The sequence below is a fragment of the Schistocerca americana genome, chromosome 8 (assembly GCF_021461395.2).
Source record: "Schistocerca americana isolate TAMUIC-IGC-003095 chromosome 8, iqSchAmer2.1, whole genome shotgun sequence".
NCBI classification, from domain to species: Eukaryota; Metazoa; Arthropoda; class Insecta; order Orthoptera; family Acrididae; genus Schistocerca; species Schistocerca americana.
The window spans coordinates 160,053,386-160,075,515 of NC_060126.1; positions in this window are offsets into that span (position 1 = coordinate 160,053,386).

The following is a 22,130-nucleotide window of genomic DNA, read 5'->3' on the forward strand; positions in this document are numbered from 1 at the left end:
TTTAATTGTGGGCGGCAGTAAGCAGATCAGACCAGTGCCCATCCAGAGTTGAACGCCTGCAGACCTCCCATTGCAAACATACTGACAGGAAGTGTTTACTTGTTTGCAGCAGTAAGCAGAGAAGACCAGTACCCTTGTGGCACCGGTGGGAGCGGCGTGTTGAATATTGGCATGCGCATATTTAGATGTGTTCAGATGCTCTGTTTCCCACAGATCAATTCGCACGGCAAGTTTGTTACTCTCTCAGGGTTCTGTTTCCTGGTTGTTACAGAGCCACTGTCGGTCCATGAAGTACCCGCACTACCACACCTGAACTGACTGCCACAATTTTCGTACCGCAGGAGGCCTGAATGAAAAGAGCTTGGCCCAGTTAGCGGGTGAGAGAAGTCGGGGGTCATGCTAACATCATACTCAGTATGAGACCGTGTGAAAGCATCGGCTATGACATTACTTGCAAGGAGCCACTAAATAGTCTTTCGCTCCCTGTATCTTACCTTGATACCTTCAGAATTTCAAACACTATGTTCGAATGGAATATTGGGGAAAGTGGTAAAAATCGCAACACACAAAATAGCACTAGATATACATTCTAAAATTAGCACAGAACAACGTTTTCTTAACCAAGGGCAGCCTCCATTGACAGACACATTCACAGGATGACATATGGAGATAGCATTCACCTATAGCTATATAACATAAGTTGAACTGAGAACACTTCGGAGAGAGAAATACTGAACCATGAGAATTAGATTTTGGCAACAAAAGAGGAGGGGGGAGGGATGGCAGGCGCTGCTGCACTCCCGTAGTACGTGAAATACTCGCGATCGCCGAAAAGAAACGGTGATCATTATTAGATGTGTACAAAATCAGGAACCGTTAAGCAATAAAGACTAGTTCGGATGCGGCTGATCCCGGCGGAAGTTCGAGTCCTACCCCGGGCATGGGTGTGTGTGTTTTTAGGTTAAGTAGGGTGTAAGCTTAGGGACTGATGACCTTAGCAGTTAAGTCCCATAAAGATTTCACACGCATTTGAACATTTGAATTAGTTCGGAGACTTTAGTTAGGCCGCGAGAGGTACTTTTTCCGTGATAGTTAATGCATTATTGTGTGCCGTGTGGCAAGTTTCGTCGGCGGAGCGGGAGGCCATTGTCTTCCCTGCCGGCTGCGACGTGTTGCGCCCTCTGCTGACGGCGCGGCGTGCACCAGGCTGCGGCGCCGTCGGACGGGGACGATGCTGACAGAGCGGATTGCGGCGGGTTGACTGCGCGAGCTGCAGCTGTTCGTTGCGTCAGGAGTCCCAGACAGCAGACGCCGTCTAGTCTACGGAGAGCTGGCTGCAGGTATTGTTAACTGTCGTGGAGCTCTTATTTCTGGCGTTACCTAGCAACGGCGCGGCAAACTGTGGAACAAATCACAGAGCGTACTGCGTTTAATGGAACTGGTTGCACTCGGTTTAGAGACGAACTACATGCGCAACGAATCCATAATTTGGGAATCGGCTGCCGTACAGCAAATTTCGTGCTGTTCGCGCTATCTTTGCCTTACTTTGTGAACCATTTTGGACGTTTGCATTGGCTTTCGATTAAACTCCAAGTCCGCGAATATGCGCGGTCACTGGAGCGTACAACCTATCCATGCTGGCGGCAGCCGCTGCTACTTTCGAAAAGTAGCGTGCTCCCGGTATCAATGTGAGCTACATATCAGTCGGAGGACGTCGAAACAGTGAAGCAACTCCGATGTGCAGGAGCACGGAGACAATTAGACGAGTTGCATCCAGCGAAGAGTTAATTCCCAAAAGAAAGAAAATGGAAACTAAAATGATAAACTCTGTAGACGAGGTCTTATCGGTGTTCCAGAATGAACTAAAACAGAAAAGGGCGTCAGCCACAATCACATAGCAAATTAGAGACAAAATTTGGCCACTCGCACTGGGTCAAGAAAGGCTTTATGGACAAAACTGAAAAACTCAGAACTGAAAACGTCACACACAGAAAAGAACTAGCGCGTGCAAACGCGCCAGGTGCCCAGGATCGCATTCAAGCCTGGAGCAAGAAATTGCGGAACTCAAATCCGAAAATCAGAGACTAAAGTCAGGGAATAAACTCCTCTCACTTTCATTTGCAGCGGTTCCAGCTGCCGGTCTGATTGCAAAATCTAAAAGCAAAGTACAAGAACGCAATCAACAAACACAAGCTAAACAGCCCAGCACACTTTTCTTTAAATCAGAAACCAACCAAGATGCGAGAACAGTTAGAGAAACCATCACTAAAACAATTAACCCCAAGCAAGAAAACTTAAAAATAAAATCAATCAGGTCAAGAGTGAACACTGTAATAATTGAAACAGAATCACAAGTAGACAAGAAAAGATAATAGAAAAAGCAGCACAGCTTAAAGACGTTAGGTGTGAAGAACCCAAGAAGTTCAGACCCCTGCTGGCAGTGCACCACGTCTCAACATATTTCACTGACCAGGAATTCTTAGAAGAGCCATACAAAATAAAACTGAGTGAACACGTTACTAAAGACGAGTTCAGTAAAGAGGATAAAACAAAATTTAAAACAGGACCAAATCGCAAAAGAACAGTAAACAATATTGTAAAGTGTCACCAAGAGTACGATTACTGCTGCTTCAAAAAGAAAGGGTTTTTATTCAGTTTGAATCTTTGTACATCAGTGACGTTGGTGCAGTACAAAAACGTTCTAACTGCTGGGGCTTCGGTCACCCATCGAAGAGTTGCGACAAGGACCTAGTATGCGGGAGATGTGCAAAACCGGGATACAGAATGTCGGAATGCAGAGGCAGATCCTATAGGCTGTATACCATGCGAACACGGAAGCAGAACGTGCGGTAAGTCAGAGGGGTCACACTGTCCTACATATAAACAGCTCTACGAAAGACACCTGAGTACGATGTTTCGGACAGCGTCCACTAATAAGGAGTGCTACTATAACTGTCAGACAACCACCCCACTAACACACACAGGAACCGACCGCTTACAATCTCCCAGATGCCTCGGCCTAACGCCCCATCAATTCGGCTTCAGGGAACGTAGCCCAGTGGGAGACACCGTCAACCAAGCACTCACAGTAACAAATCGCCGTCGACTAGGATGAGAGACTGGCGACGAGCCATTGCCTGGCGGCAACATATGGGATTATTACACTAATAATAACTAATGAAATGCCTAAGTTCTGGGAGACAATACAGCTTAGGTACTTTAGCATTGCCGACTGTATTGACGATATATGCATGCAGGGTGCAATTGGTTAGATACCTGAAGCATCACGTATTTGATGGGGCCATCTTCCAGGCTGGTCACCTTTTATGAGTTGACGAACTGGAAGACGAAATACTACGAGATAGTACAGAGAAACGTAACGACGTCCTTGAACGTCCTGAGGATGAAGATGTCTCAGAGTTCACAATAAATGCAACACCACAGGCAAACGCCAACAAAGACGACTGCAGACTGCACTCTCAACAAGTAGAATATGATACAGCCAAATATAGACCCTGTATTACACCAGTTCGTTTTGTCTATGGGGGTAGCACACACAGTCAGTATTAAAAACAAAACAGTAAGGTAGCTGAAAATAAAGACACATTCTGCACCTGCGCAACACCAGACACAATCACCCCAGAACAGAAATCAACGATCAGCTTCCACGAACAAGTCGTCGGTAGAGATAAAAGAAAAGGCACTATCGGGGGAAATGCTCAGCGAAAACACGTCAAACTCCACACTACCATCATGCAGGAAAAACAAGCTACACTACAAAATTACTCGAAATCGGAGCAACAAACGAACACGCCGGCCGCTGGTGGCCGAGCGGTTCTGGCGCTACAGTCTGGAACCGCGCGACCGCTACGGTCGCAGGTTCGAATCCTGCCTCGGGCATGGATGTGTGTGTTGTCCTTAGGTTAGTTAGGTTTAAGTAGTTCTAAGTCCTAGGGGAGTTATGACCTCAGCAGTTGAGTCCCATAGTGCTCAGAGCCATTTGAACCATTTGAACAAACGAACAGTCAAGAACACCAACTAGACATACCCAAGGACCCCAAACTGAATATAACTAATCACGTAAACTACAAGAACTTAGAAGCTAACCTACGGCTTACTAGAATAGAAAACAAGGATGTATTCCAAACAGTTCTTCGTTGTGTAAAACGAACTAAGCATGAAAGCGGGAATAAAATCTGCTTCCCTACTACAGAAAAAAACTGACAGGATGATCCTAAGAGCTGAAAATCTCTCAGTGAACCGAAAGAACTATGTAAGCTCTTAGGAGAGCTATGTGCGCGAAGTGGAGAGGACCTAAACCTAGGGAACATGGACGTGTGTTTCTAGATTTTAAAGAAACCACACCGAAGTATTTTTCCTTCACTAGATAGCTCTTCTGAAGGTAATACAATTAAATTGCCAGGGCAGTACCCTCGTATAAAATGTGAGTAGGTCAGATCTTAGATGAATCAAAAGCAGACATCACCTCCGTTCAGGAACCGTTTCCGCAAGGCGGGAAGATTTCAGGTCCCCTTACATTTCATCACATCAGGAATACCAAAAGTGAAATCTGCGATAATGGTAGTTAACAAAAACCTCATCATAACACAAATCACCCAATTTTGCTCTGAACACATCACCGCAGCAGAAAAACAGGCGGACAGGATATACCGCTCATGTCGTCTATACACGCCCAGAACTCGTATGATATAGAACATTTCTTACACAAAATAAAAGACATTGCACGACACGCTGAAAGGAAAAGGCTGCCCATTCTAAGCGATATCAACGTGAAATCCCCCTTGTGGATCTCAGAACAGACGACAGAGAACAACCAGTGATTGACGTGGTAAATGAAACCAACCTTTTCATACCGAAAAGGTAGGCTGGTTGCAACATAGATCTTTCTCTAGGGAACCCAAAATTCTTCCACTAGTCAACACAAGGAGGGTATTAGAGTCACACACGGCGACCACAACGCAACCTTCATAACCACAGACAGATAGGTCAGTACAAATAACATAGACCGTGAACATCCGCATTTGCTCATAGGAAGGGCCTACTGGCAAACAGTTCGAGATATTGTTGAGGTGTCGTCACTAGACACTGTTCAAGCCAGTATGGATTACAAAACGCATGTACTGACAGAGGTACTACTAAGAGCACAGGGATCGGCTACACCACAGACAAAAATTTGATGGGGACAGAAACAACCATGGTCGACAGAACTGGAAAGATTAAGAAAGGATTCATGGGACAAAAAAAGTAGTACCAACAAGCAAAGACAGCTTCTGAAAGGTAGATAAGACGCGACCTGTGTCTTGATGCTAAACATAAATATCAAAAACAACCAATGACAACAAGGCAACAACGCTGGACCAATTTCGTCAAAACCCAGCTACAGAACGACATCTGGGGACGACCATTCAAGATGGAGTTAAGACACCGAGAGTTCTATCAACACTAAAACAATCTGACGGCACAATGACCAGAGGATGGAGAAGCACAGCAGATTATCTCCTGAACAGGCTCCTCCCAGATGACGACCCCACACAAGACGAGCGACACCACGCTGACCTAAGAGAGAGCATGAGGAAACCATACAACAGTGTCAGTGTAATCATTTCATTGTCAAAAGAAGAATTCGCGACGGCAATGAGCAGGCTTAAAAACTGAAAAGAACCCGGCTCAGACAAAATACTTTCAGAAACATTAAAACAAATGGTAACACAAATGACACTTTCTCTCACTAACATGTTCAACGAGGCACTGCTAACAGGCAAAATTCCAAACCTCTGAAAAACTGCTAATGTAGTAGCTATCAGGAAATCATAAGACAAAGAGCCAACAGACCCCAAAACGTACCGAGCGATCTGCGTCTTAAACACTCTCGCCAAGGTACAGTGTGACCCCTTACAAACGCACAGACGCCTCCTCGGCCTAATAGCCCATCAATTCGGCTTCAGGGAAGGTAGATCAATAGGAGACGCCGTCAACCAAGCACTGACAATAAAAAATAGTATCAGCGACAAAAACGAGGCGGCCATACTAATTGACATACCTATGGCTTTTGACAAACTGTGGTGGCCATCCCTCTTCCCCAGGATAAGGGAAATGAGGCTATCAGCTTCCTTCTACAATAGCCACCTCGACAACCGCAGAGGGCGAGTAGCGGGGTGCAGGGCCGGTACACGCAAGGTTGTCAAGAGAATAACAAAGGGATCTCCACAGGGCTGGCTCTGCGGACCAATATTCTGGGATATCGTAATCGGGTTCTTGCTGAACACCCTGGACGGTGACGACAGGGTAAGAGGTGTGTTGCCGTACGAAGGTGAGCTGCTCGTTGTGGCGTCAGCCAACTCGAGAGCAGTACTAGAGACAAAAGGCACGCAACTGCTTCAGAAGATGAACAATTGGAGCAAAGAAATAAACTAAAAACAGCACACAACAAAACTGTATATTTACTGCTGAGAGGGACACTACAGAGGAACCCAGTTCTGAAATTATAGTAGCATATAGAGGCACGTGCCTCACGTTATCTAGGGCTGCATCTGGACGAAAGACAGACTTTGAACTATCATATCAAACTGACAATTAAAAAAGCCTTCCAAATTATGCACAAATTAGCAAGACTCGACATAACTTGTAAGTAGGCTGTTTAGATTTTTTTGTTGGTAACGCCACCTCTGTATGAAAATCACTGGCTGTGCTGTGTGCAGTCTGTGGCTGCTTTGCATTGTTGTAATACTCGCCGTTGTAGTGTTAGGCAGCTGGCTGCGAACAGCACGTAGCGTTGCGCAATTGGAGGTGAGCCGCCAGCAGTGGTGGATGTGGGGAGAGAGATGGCTGAGTTTTGTAATTTGTCATGAAATGCTATATATATTATGATGATATTAAGGTAAATACATTGTTTGTTCTCTATTAATATCTTTCATTTGCTAACTATCCCTATCAGTAGTTAGTGCCTTCCGTAGTTTGAATCTTTTATTTAGCTGGCAGTAGTGGCGCTCGCTGTAGTGCCGTAGTTCGAGTAATGAAGATTTTTGTGAGGTAAGTGATTTCTGAAAGGTATAGTTTAATGTTACTCAGGGCCATTCTTTTGCAGGGATTTTTGAAAGTCAGATTGCGTTGCGCTAAAAATATTGTATGTCAGTTTAAGCACAGTCGTGTACGATTCTTCAAAAAGGGGACGTTTCATATGTCGACCCTTAGCCGAGGATACCTCACTGGAATCTTCTGATTTTTTTCTTGTAGTTTGTGTAATTAGTGTAGCTATTGTTTATTGCTAGCGCATAATTGTAGAGAGAATCTCCTTTGTAGTTGCAGTCTTTCATTGTTGTTGTGGCATGCATGTTAATTTGCACCAAGTATTTCGCTGCTGCGCTTGCAATTAACGAGATATTATTTTCAGTACTATGTTAATGTGTTCTCTTATTTTTGCTCTTCAAAATGTGCTTTTCTGTGTTATCGTGTGAAATATTGTGACAATAATGGCGTGTGAAAAACGTAATACTAGGCTCCAAAGTAAACTGAGAAATGACAGTGAAAACGAAAGCAGTGTGTTAGCGCCACCGAGTAATGAATTAACTGATGTTCAAAGTAGTAATTTGGTAATTGTGCATAGGGAAATGGAGCGGGCTGCAAACAATGGTGTAGACAGTGAAACAATTAGTGAACAGGGAAGCATTATCGATCGATTGGTCGGCAACAGCTCGCCTCAGGAATCCGAAATGACAGAACACAATACTGCAAATATTGTAGACTTAGGTTTTGGGTCCTCACCGTTTTCTCAAATGAGTCAAAACACATTTTCTGCTTGTCAAAATGTGAATGTTGCCGGTGAAAATGCACTGCCAAAAAGCATAGAGAAACAGATTCCAGACACTAATACATTATTATTGCAATTAATGCAACAAATGGAACAAAATCAGAGACAAATGGGACAAAAGCTTCAAAAGTTAGACACAATGGAACAACACCAGAGACAAACACAGCAACAGTTAGACACAATGGAACAAAATCTTCAAAAGTTAGACACAATGGAACAACACCAGAGACAAACACAGCAACAGTTAGACACAATGGAACAAAATCTTCAAAAGTTAGACACAATGGAACAACACCAGAGACAAACACAGCAACAGCTTCAAAAGTTAGACTCATTGGAACAAACTCTTGAACAAACGCGTGAAGACTTAACTACTGAGCTACATAACATCGAATCGAAATGTCAAAAAGTTTGTAATGACGTAAAAACACAAATTTGTGAGCATTTCCAACCTATTTTTTCGCGGCATGAAAATGCATTACAGAATCACGAAGCAGCCATAAAAGAACTGCAAATTATTGTTCATGAAAATCATGAGACCTTGCAAGCTAAATTTGACTCAGTTGCATCTACCGATTCAGTTACGCAACTTGCAAAAGCTCAGGAAAACTTAAAGGACACAGTACATACTCTGAAACTTGGTTCAGAAAAACACACTGAGGAAATAAGTACACTATCGGAGAAGGTAGCCGAACTTTCGGATCAGTTCACTAATTTATCTACGAAGGTAGATGATAATCTGAATGACACAAAACCGGTAGTCTTTAATGACACAGAAGAGTGCGAACAAATTAGGAAACTGAAACAAAATCTGAATCAAATTAATACGCAACACCAAAGAGAAATCTGGGAAGTACAAGATCAGCTGACACAGGTAATACAAGAGTTACATATTTCAGAGGACACTCGCGCCCCAATACGGGAAGAGGGACATACAAATACGGAACAGCCACAAAATAATAACACAGCGCATTTCGGAAATTATGAAAGAAATTGGCAAGGTGCACCGAATTTTGAAATGGAACCGCCGACACGACGTAACAATGACCGATATGCTACTCGCCGACACGATGATTTTGACTATAAGCTGTTCATTACTACACGTAAATTCAAAACATTTAAAAATTCTGGCAACGACATTCATCCACAAGCATGGCTCCATCAATTCTCTCATTGTTTTCCTCCCAACTGGTCGTTAGAACACAGATTAGAATTTATGTGTGGCTACTTAGAGAATGAACCAGCTGTAAGAATGCGATCGGTCATTCACGATTGCCACAGTGAAGGAGAATTTTACCATGCCTTCTTCTCAGCATATTGGTCGCAAGCCACACAAGACCGAGTAAAACATGGCATCATAATGATGAAACATTTCGAACAATCAGAATTCTCCAGTCTTGTGAAATATTTTGAAGACATGTTGCACAAGAATCAGTACCTGTCAAACCCATACAGCCCCTCAGAACTCATCCGCATTAGCTTAATCAAATTACCTGAACATTTACGGCATACTATTTTGGCAGGACGTTGCAAAGACGACATTGAAGCTTTTCAGGGACTGTTAGAAGAATTAGAAACTGACACTGACAATCGTGGAAAGCGGAAACAGGAACATAACAATTACAGGTCATATCCGTCCCAATTCCACGATGAAAGAAATAATAACTGGACGTGACAAGACTATTCTCACAACACAAATCGTGACCAAAACAGACACCGCCCATATGACAACCACTGGCAGAGCAATAATAGTTACAGAGAAAGATCGCATTTCCGTAGTAATGACTATCACAGAGACAATCAGAGAAACAGACAATATGGGAACCAAAACAATTATTATCAAGGGAGGCAGAATAACTTCAGACGCAACAGTTCGGCGCAGAGTTACGATTCAGGGAGAAATTCTCCACCAAATGACCGACAAACAAGAAACTATGTAAACTACCGACAAAACGACAGACGTGAATTTCATCAGAACTGGCGGGATTCTAACAGAGCTGGGCCCTCTCGGCAAGGCGAATTTGTAGAAGTTAGGTCTCCTAATCCTAATAACAACGCGTGCCAACAAAGAGACAGACAATGACTCGTGCCGCAGGCACCCACGTGCGCCGGCTGGCTCAGAGAAAAATAACATAGACGCTAACATTAAGAAAAATTCCAGTATTCTTTAACGACGTATACCGCATGATAATTCCGTTGAAGTTGAAACGCTGCGCACTAGAAGGGGTAAAAGATTGCAATACATTTCACATATAAAACCGTTTGTTGAAAGATAATCTGCTTTTTAACTTTGTTTTTGTCATAAAACTTTTCACTTCACATTTCTAGTATGCTTTGTCAGACTTAAGAAACTGTTAACATGCAACAATGTTTGAAGTTCACTATCCAGTCTAGAACCTAGGGAACATATTTAGACAGAAATTACGATTGCATTGTTATAGTGAACAGACGACACAGTGTTGTATTTGTACATTCTTGCTTGTTAGTTGCACGATTACGTAACGACTATAAGGCTCACATACTTAGAACATATACTGGCACTGCTAATAAGATTTTCATGCAACATTTTGGTTTACTTGAAATTTGGTGTATCATGAGGTAAGTACATTGGCTTCTGCAGAACTTAGCTTTCGGAGGACGATAACTATGACACTTCCACAGAGATTATCTTACAGCAAGACGCACGTTTAGCGCTACAGGACACGTATTTGAGTGATTAATTTCGCACTTAAAACATGTATTTTGTAAGATATTTGAAGTACAATGATACAAGGGTTTTCCGTGATATATTCCATTCCATTGCTGTAATCTGTAACACCTGAGGGTATAATTACATTAATCCTCAGGGGGGTACACGCTTACTTTGTGTATCATGTGTTTGGCAAGCACAAGGAGCCCTAGCTAATATGGTATTTGCTTATACAACTTTACACATCGGTACCATATTTCTCTAACACAGAATTACACAGCTATCTGATCATTTAACTGAGAGATAAACATTTTTTTTTCTACATCAGTGACACATGTTTACACAATTACACAGTTGGGTAACTTCACACTTATGAAATTGTATTTTGTCTGTACTTTGTGAACTGCTCATATTTTTCGGAACCATTGTGATACTACGAGAGGTTTGAATGATGTATTTGGTATGAGATCATGATTTTTAAAGTACGTTTGAGGTAGATGACATTATTGAAATGAGCAGAGAATATTTTTTAGGGTTTGAAATTATTGCAGAAAGCTACGACGTTTTTGAGATTTGACTGAGGTGTTATGATGTTATTATTACGACGATGATGTGTATTATGTTGTTGAGGAATGTTTATTATGCTACGTATTTCTCATGATGAAATATTGAAGAAGTGTCGATGAATATGTATATGTATAATGAGGTAAGGAATAATGAGTAGTGTTTAGAGACTCTGATTTGTGGAAAAGGTTGTTGGAAACCAAGAATCGTACTTTAAGAGTTATGAAATGTGTGTAAATGCGTGAATGTATCACAATGCTGGCGAAAATTTTTTGGGCTCTGTTATATTTACAGGATTTTGTTTCTACAGATTTGTAACGCAAATTCTTAACCTGTGAATTTTTTTATATGAGACTGTCACTGTAGCGGATACTGGTGTCGTAAATATTTCGGTAAGAAAGTTAAGTGACCACCTGCACGTAATGCGTCATGAGCGGCCAGATGTGCCAGCTGCCTTGAGAAAAAGCCATTAGGTGGTAGAAAAAAAAGGGGAGGCCATTATCCTCGCTATCGACATTCCTTTGTAGAAAGCATCGTAAATACGACACCCTCAAACTTGAAAACATGATTACACTGTAGAGTTCTTAATTTATGATATTTACTGAAATCAAATGATGAGAAACATTTTATGTCTATTGTCTTGCTAGTTGAAAGATTGTTTACTGCATTATGAAATGCCATATGGCTAGTGAATGACGTTTGACGCCTTGCTTTGCCTATTTTGTTTAATATTTAGTTCCTAGCTGCAATGCAGCATTGGTTATTATAAAATTTAATATATGTACTAATATCACTATTTTCTGTCCACAGACCCAGTAAAGAATACGTTTATGATATACTTTCTTAGAAAAGAGAGCACAAATAGACATTTCCTTTCACAGGAATTGCATAAATAATTTTTTTATTGACTTGGTAACTTTCTTGCAGAGTAAGTTTTTGTGACGCATCACTCTAGTGTTAAGATGTGACATAGGTATTAGGCATGGCCATTTTTAGTGTAATATTTTTCTGCTTGAGCTATGTCATGTTTAGATATAAGTTATTTCATTTTCGTGCTACTGAATTTTAATTTGTGTTACTCTGCTAAGCCAGATTTATTTTTCTTGTTTGCTGTGCATTGCCTCATATTAGTTGTAATGTTGAATTGCTTGGTAATTTAGATTTACTGAAGCTTGCTTTGCAAATTTCCATTTTTTTTATTGCTGTTTGTATTAATTGTTTTGTGCTGCTGCATTGCCTCGTCCCTTAGTTAAGCATCTGAGCTCAGTAGATTTAAATTAGCTTAAGAGGGGTAGACTATATAAGAAACTGACTATGGAGAGTAGGTAAAGAATGTGTTGCAAAGTTATATGAAAACGATTTGGGCCAAAATGAGTATTGTACACTGAGAAATAATTATATTGAAAGAAATGTGAATAGAATACAGAAAGCAGGTATAGATAGGACTTTTTGGGAATAATGATGAATGAAGGGAGATCTCCAAGAAGTAAAGAAAGTTTTGTTTGCAAAATACTGCAGTAAAACAAACCCTCTCCTTTCCTTTTGTATTATCCCCCTATGTGTTTGTGTACTCTTGTATATTTCTGTTTTTCCTGTCTTTATGTGTTTAGCTAATAAGAGTTATGTTGTAGAATTTTTCTAATAATATGTTATTTTCTTTGTAAAGATGTTTAGACATTATTTATTCTGTTTTGTTTTGATGCTCATGTGTGAAGTTGATGTTTCAAAATTTATTCTGATCTTTTATGTATCTACTTATCTCATAATTCCTGTAACATTAATGTATATGTTTATTTCTATTCTGTTGTAAAGCCTGTACTACAAATGTTATCTGCATTGTTATGTTCTTTAATGATGTATTTTGTACCTTTGTAATTGTATTCTTATGTTATAAAATTGTAATTGACACCAGTTCATCATATTATTAACTTATAAGTTACATTTCACTGCACACGTTTCTGTTGCTCATAGTATATGGACAATATGTGAGAAGTAGGGACTGTTAGTGTTTGCACGTGTGTTAATAATTCAGCAAAGGACTGGATAACAGCATTGCTGGTTCTAAGGACAATTCCAAAAACTTTGTGAGTGCACAAGTGGTGGTTATGGACTTGCTATATTATCTGCAAGACTCTTCAATGGTGATTGTGCACCTGCACAGTCACAACAGATGGCTGCTGGCTATCTCTACAAGGACTACAGTGGGTCTACATCTTTGATGATCCATCAATACCATTATCTCTACAAGGACTACAGTGGGTCTGCGTCTTTGCTGACTCACCAGTACCATTATTTCTACAAGGACTGCAGTGGGTCTGCACTTCTGGTGGCCCACCAATACCATAATCTCTACCAGGACCACAGTGGGTCTACTCTGTGATGACCTACCTACCAATACTCTTCAAAACTTCGATTGACTCTGCTGTGGGTTTGCTCTGTTGTGGCCCATTACCTGTCTGCATGTCAAGAGTCAGAACTGTCTTTCCGTTGGAAGAACAACACTACTTCTTCAAGACTGCATGGAAATCCACTACTTCTGTGTGCAATTTCTTTTACTAATGAGACTTTGTGAAAAAAAACTGTAATTACTATTTTACCGTGATGAACGATCAGGACTGTCTTTATAGACTGTGAGAAAATTTGAGCTTTTGACCAACATAGTATCAATAAGTATGTGCATTTGATTTCTTTGTTATTGTAATTATGAAAAATTTTTTCAAATCTGCATTGGCCACTGCCCAATCCAATTTGTAAAATTTTTTGTGGGAAGCATGGGGGCTATGTAAGTAGGCTGTTTAGATTTTTTTATTGGTAACGCCACCTCTGTATGAAAATCACTGGCTGTGCTGTGTGCAGTCTGTGGCTGCTTTGCATTGTTGTAATACTCGCCATTGTAGTGTTAGGCAGCTGGCTGCGAACAGCACGTAGCGTTGCGCAGTTGGAGGTGAGCCGCCAGCAGTGGTGGATGTGGGGAGAGAGATGGCGGAGTTTTGTAATTTGTCATGAACTGCTATATATATTATGATGATATTAAGGTAAATACATTGTTTGTTCTCTATTAATATCTTTCATTTGCTAACTATCCCTATCAGTAGTTAGTGCCTTCCGTAGTTTGAATCTTATTTAGCTGGCAGTAGTGGCGCTCGCTGTAGTGCCGTAGTTCGAGTAATGAAGATTTTTGTGAGGTAAGTGATTTCTGAAAGGTATAGTTTAATGTTACTCAGGGCCATTCTTTTGCAGGGATTTTTGAAAGTCAGATTGCGTTGCGCTAAAAATATTGTATGTCAGTTTACGATTCTTCAAAAAGGGGATGTTTCAAACTAAGTACAAATTAGACATTAAGAAGGTAAGCAGCTACCAAATTGCGATATTTGAATCCATCGCATGCTTCACCGCAAGTGCTTGGGGTCACAGACTAAACATACAGACTAACAAGACAATTGGTCAACATAGTGTACTCCTGAGAATGAGAGGAGCCTTCAACAACACACTACAGGCATTTTGCGTTGTGATGGGCACCTGCCCTATAGACCGAACAATACATTATACAGCTGCACTTTACTGGCTTAAGGGGGACAGTTTCGATAAAGTCACCGAAATTATAGGAACCAACATTACAAATAAAACAAAACTGAAACAATGGCGGTTTCAAACATGGCAGAGAAAGTGGAACGCATCCGACAAGGATTGCCAAGTACACTCTTCCTTTCCTGACGTAACTGAAACATGTTGACCTAAGCTGGGGGATGGTCCATTCCCTGACAGGCTACGGGCCGTTCACGGTACACTTAAAATGCATGGGCCTAACTAACGATGAAATACACATTTTCGGAGAAACTGGGACTCCACAACATGCCACACTGTTATACGACACGCCAGCATAAGTGAGACCTATACAGAGCGATAGTGACATCTCGGAATAATATGTAATTCCGATGACTGGAACACAATAAATAGCGTAGCCGATATCGTATATAACACACTGCATGAAGAATACAAGCACCAAAGCCCACATGGAAGGAGGCGTCGATATACGACTTGTAAGAAGCGTAGCAGCATGTCCCTAAGTTTCTTTGATTTTAACTGTGAGATCTACTGTAGACGTACAGGTTAAGCGCAGTAGGTGTACTTCATTGTTCAGTAACCCTATCAACGAATCTGTTTTCCTCTCACTATCTCTTTTAGTGATTTCATGTTTGTTTTCTATATCGTATCCTTCTATGTGATCATTCCTAAATCTCTGAGCGATGTGATAGTCTGCAAAATTATCTCAAAAATGTTTTTCCTCTTATTCATCGGCACTGCCTTGCACTTGACTACATTTAAGAGCGAAGAGCTGTCGTTCATTACAGCACTTTTAAAACCTGTCTGAATCGTACCGCATTCGCTTGGACGCTCAGGAAATTTTAATATTTCGCCGCCCAGTGCTGTGGATGAAAACGACATTTAAAGCTGCAACCGGTGCGTGAAACCTGCCTCGCTAAGGGAGGGGTTGCCGCATGTGAAATCTCACGGACAGCAAGAGGGATGCCGCTAAGCCGTGAGCGCCTGTGGACGCTTGTGAGCACAGGAATTTTCGTTGGAACCAAGCGGACTTGTTGTTGTTTTGTTGCCCTCTTATCAACTCAGGAACGCATAAAAATTCTTGAAACACACCGGTGGAAAGATAGAAGCTAGCACGGGAATTGCCACGACGATAAGTAATGTGAGAGTGAAAGGGAGTTCGCAGATTACTCGCCACCGAAGAGGAGAAACTTCACCTTGTACGAAAAATGGGAGGCATGTTACGCTGTGTCACTCAGTCATTGGATGGGGCTTGCAAAGTGGGCCCCATCAGTGACAAATCAAATAAGAGGGCAAATTCAACTGTAAAGTAGGAGCAGCAATGGAATCAGCTGGTCGTGCTGAGAGACATTAATGAGCTAGGCACGTCCTAAAAAGAAGAGACAGTGATGAGAAGCCGAACAGGCATTCAGAGAAATCAGAACAGACAACGAGTTTACCTTCTGGAGAGATGCCAACCTATTCTCGACTCAGTCTGCTGACTTCGAGTCAGATCCATCCATTCATTCCGATGTCTATCGTCATTTTGTTACATACTCATTTCGCACTTCATGTTTAACTGATTTACCTTTCGGTCCAATAGAGTAGAGGACTGCAGCACCATTCCTCCTTTCAATTACCGAACAAACGGAAGGATGACTGACATAGTGGTTAGTGTATCTGGGATTGTAAAACAGTTAAGATCCTTAGACGCCAGGAAGGTATCTGGCCCAGACGGTATCCCTGTAAGATTATATGTTGACTACGCTACAAATGTAGCTCCATACTTATCCATCATCTATCCGAGATCACTGGAACAGCGGGAAGTTCCACGGGACTGGAAGAAGGTCCAGGTCATAGCAATCTATAAAAAGGTCAGAAAATCGGATGCACATAATTACCGGCCAATTTCACTGACGTCGATTTGTTGTATACCCATGGAACATAATTTGTGTTCAGACATAATGACCTTTCTAGACTCTGACAAACTCATCTGCCGAAACCAGCACGGTTTTAGGAAACAGCGGTCATGCGAAACACAGCTGGCCCTCTTTGTGCATGATATACAACAGGCTCTAGATACCGGATCCTTGGTTGATGCCATATTTTTCGACTTTCGAAAGGCGTTCGACTCAGTTCCGCACTGTCGTTTGCTCCAAAAAGTGCGCGTTACGGTCTATCCGATGACATATGTGATTGGATAGAAAGTTTTCTAACAGACAGAGAGCAGTATGTCGTCCTGAATGGGGTGACTTCAACAGAAATAAGCCGAACTTCAGGTGTGCCCCAGGGCAGCGTAATAGGTCCGCTGCTTTTTACGATTTACATGAACGATCTGGTTGATGGTATTGAAAACGGCATAAGACTGAAACTTCCTGGCAGATTAAAACTGTGTGCCGGACCGAGACTCGAACTCGGGACCTTTGCCTTTCGCGGCCAAGTGCTCTACCAACTGAGCTACCCAAGCACGACTCACGCCCCGTCCTCACAGCTTTACTTCTGCCAGTACCTCGTCTCCTACCTTCCAAACTTAACAGAAGGTCTCCTGCGAAACTTGCAGAACTAGCACTCCTGAAAGAAAGGATATTGCGGAGACACGGCTTAGCCACAGCCAAGGGGATGTTCCCAGAATGAGATTTTCACTCATATCAGCGCACACTCCGCTGCAGAGTGAAAATCTCATTCTGGAACGGCATAAGACTGGTTGGTTGGTTGGTTGGTTGGTTTGGGGAAGGAGACCAGACAGCGTGGTCATCGGTCTCATCGGATTAGGGAAGGATGGGGAAGGAAGTCGGCCGTGCCCTTTCGGAGGAACCATCCCAGCATTTGCCTGGAGTGATTTAGGGAAATCACGGAAAACCTAAATCAGGATGGCCGGACGCGGGATTGAACCGTCGTCCTTCCGAATGCGAGTCCAGTGTGTAACCACTGAGCCACCTCGCTCGGTCATAAGACTGTTTACCGATGATGCTGTAGTCTATAGGATAGTAGTATCACACGAAAGCTGTGAACAAATCAATGAGGATTTGCAGAAAATAAATTAGTGGTGTAATGTCTGCAGTTATCTCTCAATATTAGTAAGTGTAACCTACTGTGTATAACAAGGCGAAAATCCCCATTAATGTACGAGTATAAAATAAACGCCCAGTCTTTGGAAGCGGTAACATCCGTCAAGTGTCTGGGTGTGACTATTCGAAATGATATCAAATGACATGATCAGATTACATAAGTAACGGTCAAGGCGAACTCTAGATTCGGTTTATTAGTAGAATCCTGAAGCGATACAGTCCTTCAACAAAGAAAATTGCTTACAATACGTTTGTTCGTCTAGTCTTATTTCCGCCTATATGGGACCCTTACCAGATGGGTCTGATTTCAGAGATTGAGAATGTCCAAAGAAGAGCGGAAAGATTCGTGACTGGTACATTTAGCCATTGGCGAAAGCGTTACAAATCTCATAGAAAGTTTGAAGTGGGCTACACTTGCAGATAGATGACGAGCTACACGGAAGGGGCTGCTCACTAAATTTCGAAATCCGATCTTCGCCGAGGATGTAGAGCATATATTATTACCACAAACTTTCAAATCGCGAAATGATCACCATTCAAAGATAAGGAAAATTAGAGCTCGTACTGAGGCGTTCGGACAGTCGTTTTTCCCTCGTGCGATCCACGAGTGGAACAGAGGGAGGGGGGGGGGGGGAACTATGACTTTGGCGCGAATAGTGTCCTCCGCCAGACACCGCTTGGTGGCTAGCGGAGTATATATGTAAATGTAGATGTAGATGTCCCACGCCGGCTCCGAAACATTGCGCTAACACTAACTCTGCGAGATAATCACCACTGACAATAGTTGCCGAAAGTGGCAGCCTAGGAGTACTACGTCGACGTCCAAGCGCACAATAGCTGCGGAATAAGTCAGCCACTGTGGATAAAGGAAGGAGTTGAGCTGCTCATGGTGTCGCCGTAGATCGTGGAACATCAAAGCAGGCACGCAAAACTGACTCCATCGTATGGCAACGTAGTCCATTTCCCCTCCTAGGTGCCTAGTTAGAAATGGTTTCTACTCCGGTTTCTACTTCCAGTCATAAGGGCCACAAAATTTATATATGTATCTATGCTGTTATGCCAACGCCCTTGTCGCATTGATAAAACCGTCAATCACCGAAGTTACGAGCTGTCGAGCTCGGCTGGCACTCGGATGGGTGACGTCCTAGCCTGCCTAGCGCTGTTGGCAGGCGGGCTGCAGTCAGCCCTTCTGAGGCCAACTGAGGAGCTACTTCATTGCGAAGTAGCAGCTCCGGCCACGAACACTGACAACGGCCGGGAGAGCAGTGCGCTGACCACATGCTCCTCCGCATCCAGTGAAGCTTAACAACTGAGGTTGACACGGAGGTAGATTGTTACCATTGGGCCTCCCGACGCCTGTTCAAATAGAGAGTTTTATGATTACTATAATAACTGAATGTTTCCATTTCTTCTTTTTTTTACGTTTTGAAGCCCAGTGTTGGTTTTCTCATTCGTCATTTTAATTTTATTACATTTTGGCGCCCAGCGTGGCCCATCTGCATAGTCATATCTCGATCTTCCTGTCAGTTTTCTTTTGACAGCCAATATGGGACGATTTATATATGAATTTCCGTTATTCGCATTACATTTTCCCAAATTACTACATTTTGGCGACCTGTCCGGGGCGATTTGAATATTAATTTCCATGATTTTCAATTCACTACCCGTTATAAAGAGGAGAGTTCGGTGGCCGGAGATATGCCGACCAGAAAAAGACTCCTCCCAGATAAATGCGCTGGGTTACCCTAATTTAGGATGTATATCCTTAAAAAGTGATATCAGTGTGATACACTGGTTGTTATTGCAAGATTGTGTCGTCGTTTTACTTCATATTGTTCATTACTACATAGTTTGGGCTATGTGGCCATCCTCAAGCGTAGGGTATAATCCGCTAAATGAAGATACTTCGGCTGCAGTCCGTGTACTTTTTTATGTTATAAAGTACGCTGACTGACACAGGGGAAACCACATAAGAGTGAACAAGATGAAATAAAACGACGGTCTAATCCTGATGATGACTCCTAATGGGGCAGAATGATACCATTCAAGAAATTTATTATGGCTGTAGACCCTATTACAACTAAAATCCCTCTAACATTTACGAGAAAATTATCTCCAAGAAGATGAGTTGAGACGTACTGAAGTTTTCTTATACTGTAAGGTGTATGATAACGCCCAAACTCATCACCCGGAGATGGTTCATATGGTTCAAATGGCTCTGAGCACTATGGGACTTAACTTCTAAGGTCTTCAGTCCCCTAGAACTTAGAACTACTTAAACCTCACTAACCTAAGGACATCACACACATCCATGCCCGAGGCAGGATTCGAACCTGCGACCGTAGTGGTCACGCGGTTCCAGACTGTAGCGCTTAGAACCGCTCGGCCACAGCGGCCGGCTAGCGAGAGATGTAATTCCTGGACAAGAGACGGAGGGGAATTTGGAATAGTGTGTACTTGTCTTGGTGACTTAAAATCCCTATAAAGGAGAAGATATTTAAAATTCATCTCGTTCCACAGACCTAACGCACTACATATCCACAGACAGAAAGCGATGTACGATGTCCTGTATGCGTGGATGGAAACACACTCTGCAAGAGAGTATAAAAGAAATCGGTCTTTACAAGTCGAACGGTCGAAAATGAAATCCATCTAGAAATGGTGCTCTGCCCAAGCAGGAACTCCCTAATTCCTCCCTCCCCGCCGGCCACGGTGTTCTAGCGGTTATAGGCGCGCAGTCCGGAACCGCGCGACTGCTACGGTCGCAGGTTCGAATCCTGCCTCGGGCATGGATGTGTGTGATGTCCTTAGGTTAGGTAGGTTTAAGTAGTTCTAAGTTCTAGGGGACTGATGACCACAGATGTTAAGTCCCATAGTGCTCAGAGCCATTTTTGAACCTCCCTCCCCTTCTCCCCCACAGCAAGACACAATATCAATAGTAGATATAGTGCATTTCGTTCATTAAAATGTTTAAATTCGAATAGTGGACCTCCAGTATATCTTATTTTATCTCATGAATAAATACTAAATTTTGTATATTAAATTTGCAGAGACGCGACAGTACAAAAAATTTTATTATTTAAACTTAAATTCTTTTTCCAAGAATAGTTTTTATGTTCTTTGTCGTTAATTTCCTCACGGCAACAAGTAATTTTTAACATTTGTAGCTGCCGAATTGTGACACCACATTAGTTTATTTACTAAATGGAACTATAGAAAGTGGGTGGACATAAGTATGAAAACATGGGCAAAACTATGAAAACACCAGAAACACAACACATTAGCCTACAGTTTTGAACATGGCTGTTGCTCAGCAACCGTATACAATTTTTAAACATAGGAATTTTACAGCTAACTGGTTGCAAATAACTGTTTGGTACAATGAACTACGTATCGACCCCTACTTATGATGTCTTCATCAGGATTGAATATTGAAGAATCGTAAAATTACATTGCGAAAAGGCAATGGTCGGAATTTAGAGTAGCTATACTCAAGTCAAAATTGAAATAAAATACTTCCCAGCCTTGTCACGTAGGCTTAGTTAGGAATAACATCTGTTCTAAATTTTACGAAAATTAAGAATTTCATTCTGATAAAGACACCCTTAGTAGGCGTCGAAACTTCTTATGTTTAGGAACAAATTAGCGTGCGTAATAAGATGTACGAAAACCTTTGATATTCGAAACAGCTTCCAGTCGTCTCGGATCGGATAAAAGTTTGCCCTGTGAAGTTTTCAAGGGAATTGTCTATCATTAGTTTTGCAAAATAACGGCAAGGTCAGGTAATGATGATGGTGGTGGTGGGGGATAGGAATCATGCACACATCGTTCCAAACTAGACCACAAAGGCTCAATAACGTTGAAATCTGGTGTTTGTGGTGGCCAGCTGGAACACTTCATCACGCTCACGAACAAGTCCTGGACGATGAGAGCTGTGTGAACAGGAGCCGTGTTATCTTGGAACACACCATCACCGTTGGAGAACAAATATTGTAGTATGGGACGGGCTTGATTAGCCAAAATGGTCACAAAATGCAGGACAGTAGCGCGACTTTGCAGAGTAACCTTGGGTCACGTGGCCCACCACGAGATGACTGGCAAAGTCATCACTGAACTTGCGCCATGTTTTTGAACCGTATCATATTCATCTTTGCCTGGGTTTGGTATGTCGTCTTCCGGAGCCTTGGCTCTGCTCTGCCGCGATTGGTCCGTTTGCTTTTAAATTTCGGAGGGCGCTGCGTTCTGGGGACAGACCTGCTGACAACGAGAGTATCGAGTGCTGCTGCCAGAGTGAGACGGGGAGTTTAGTTTCCAGTTGTGTGGCAGCGCAATGTTGCGGGAAAGGTGGTATAACTTCCTGTGAACGCACGTGATTGCTACGAGCGTGTGTACTCGGGACGGCGGCAGTCGTTCTGGACGGGCTGTGTGATAAGGAAGC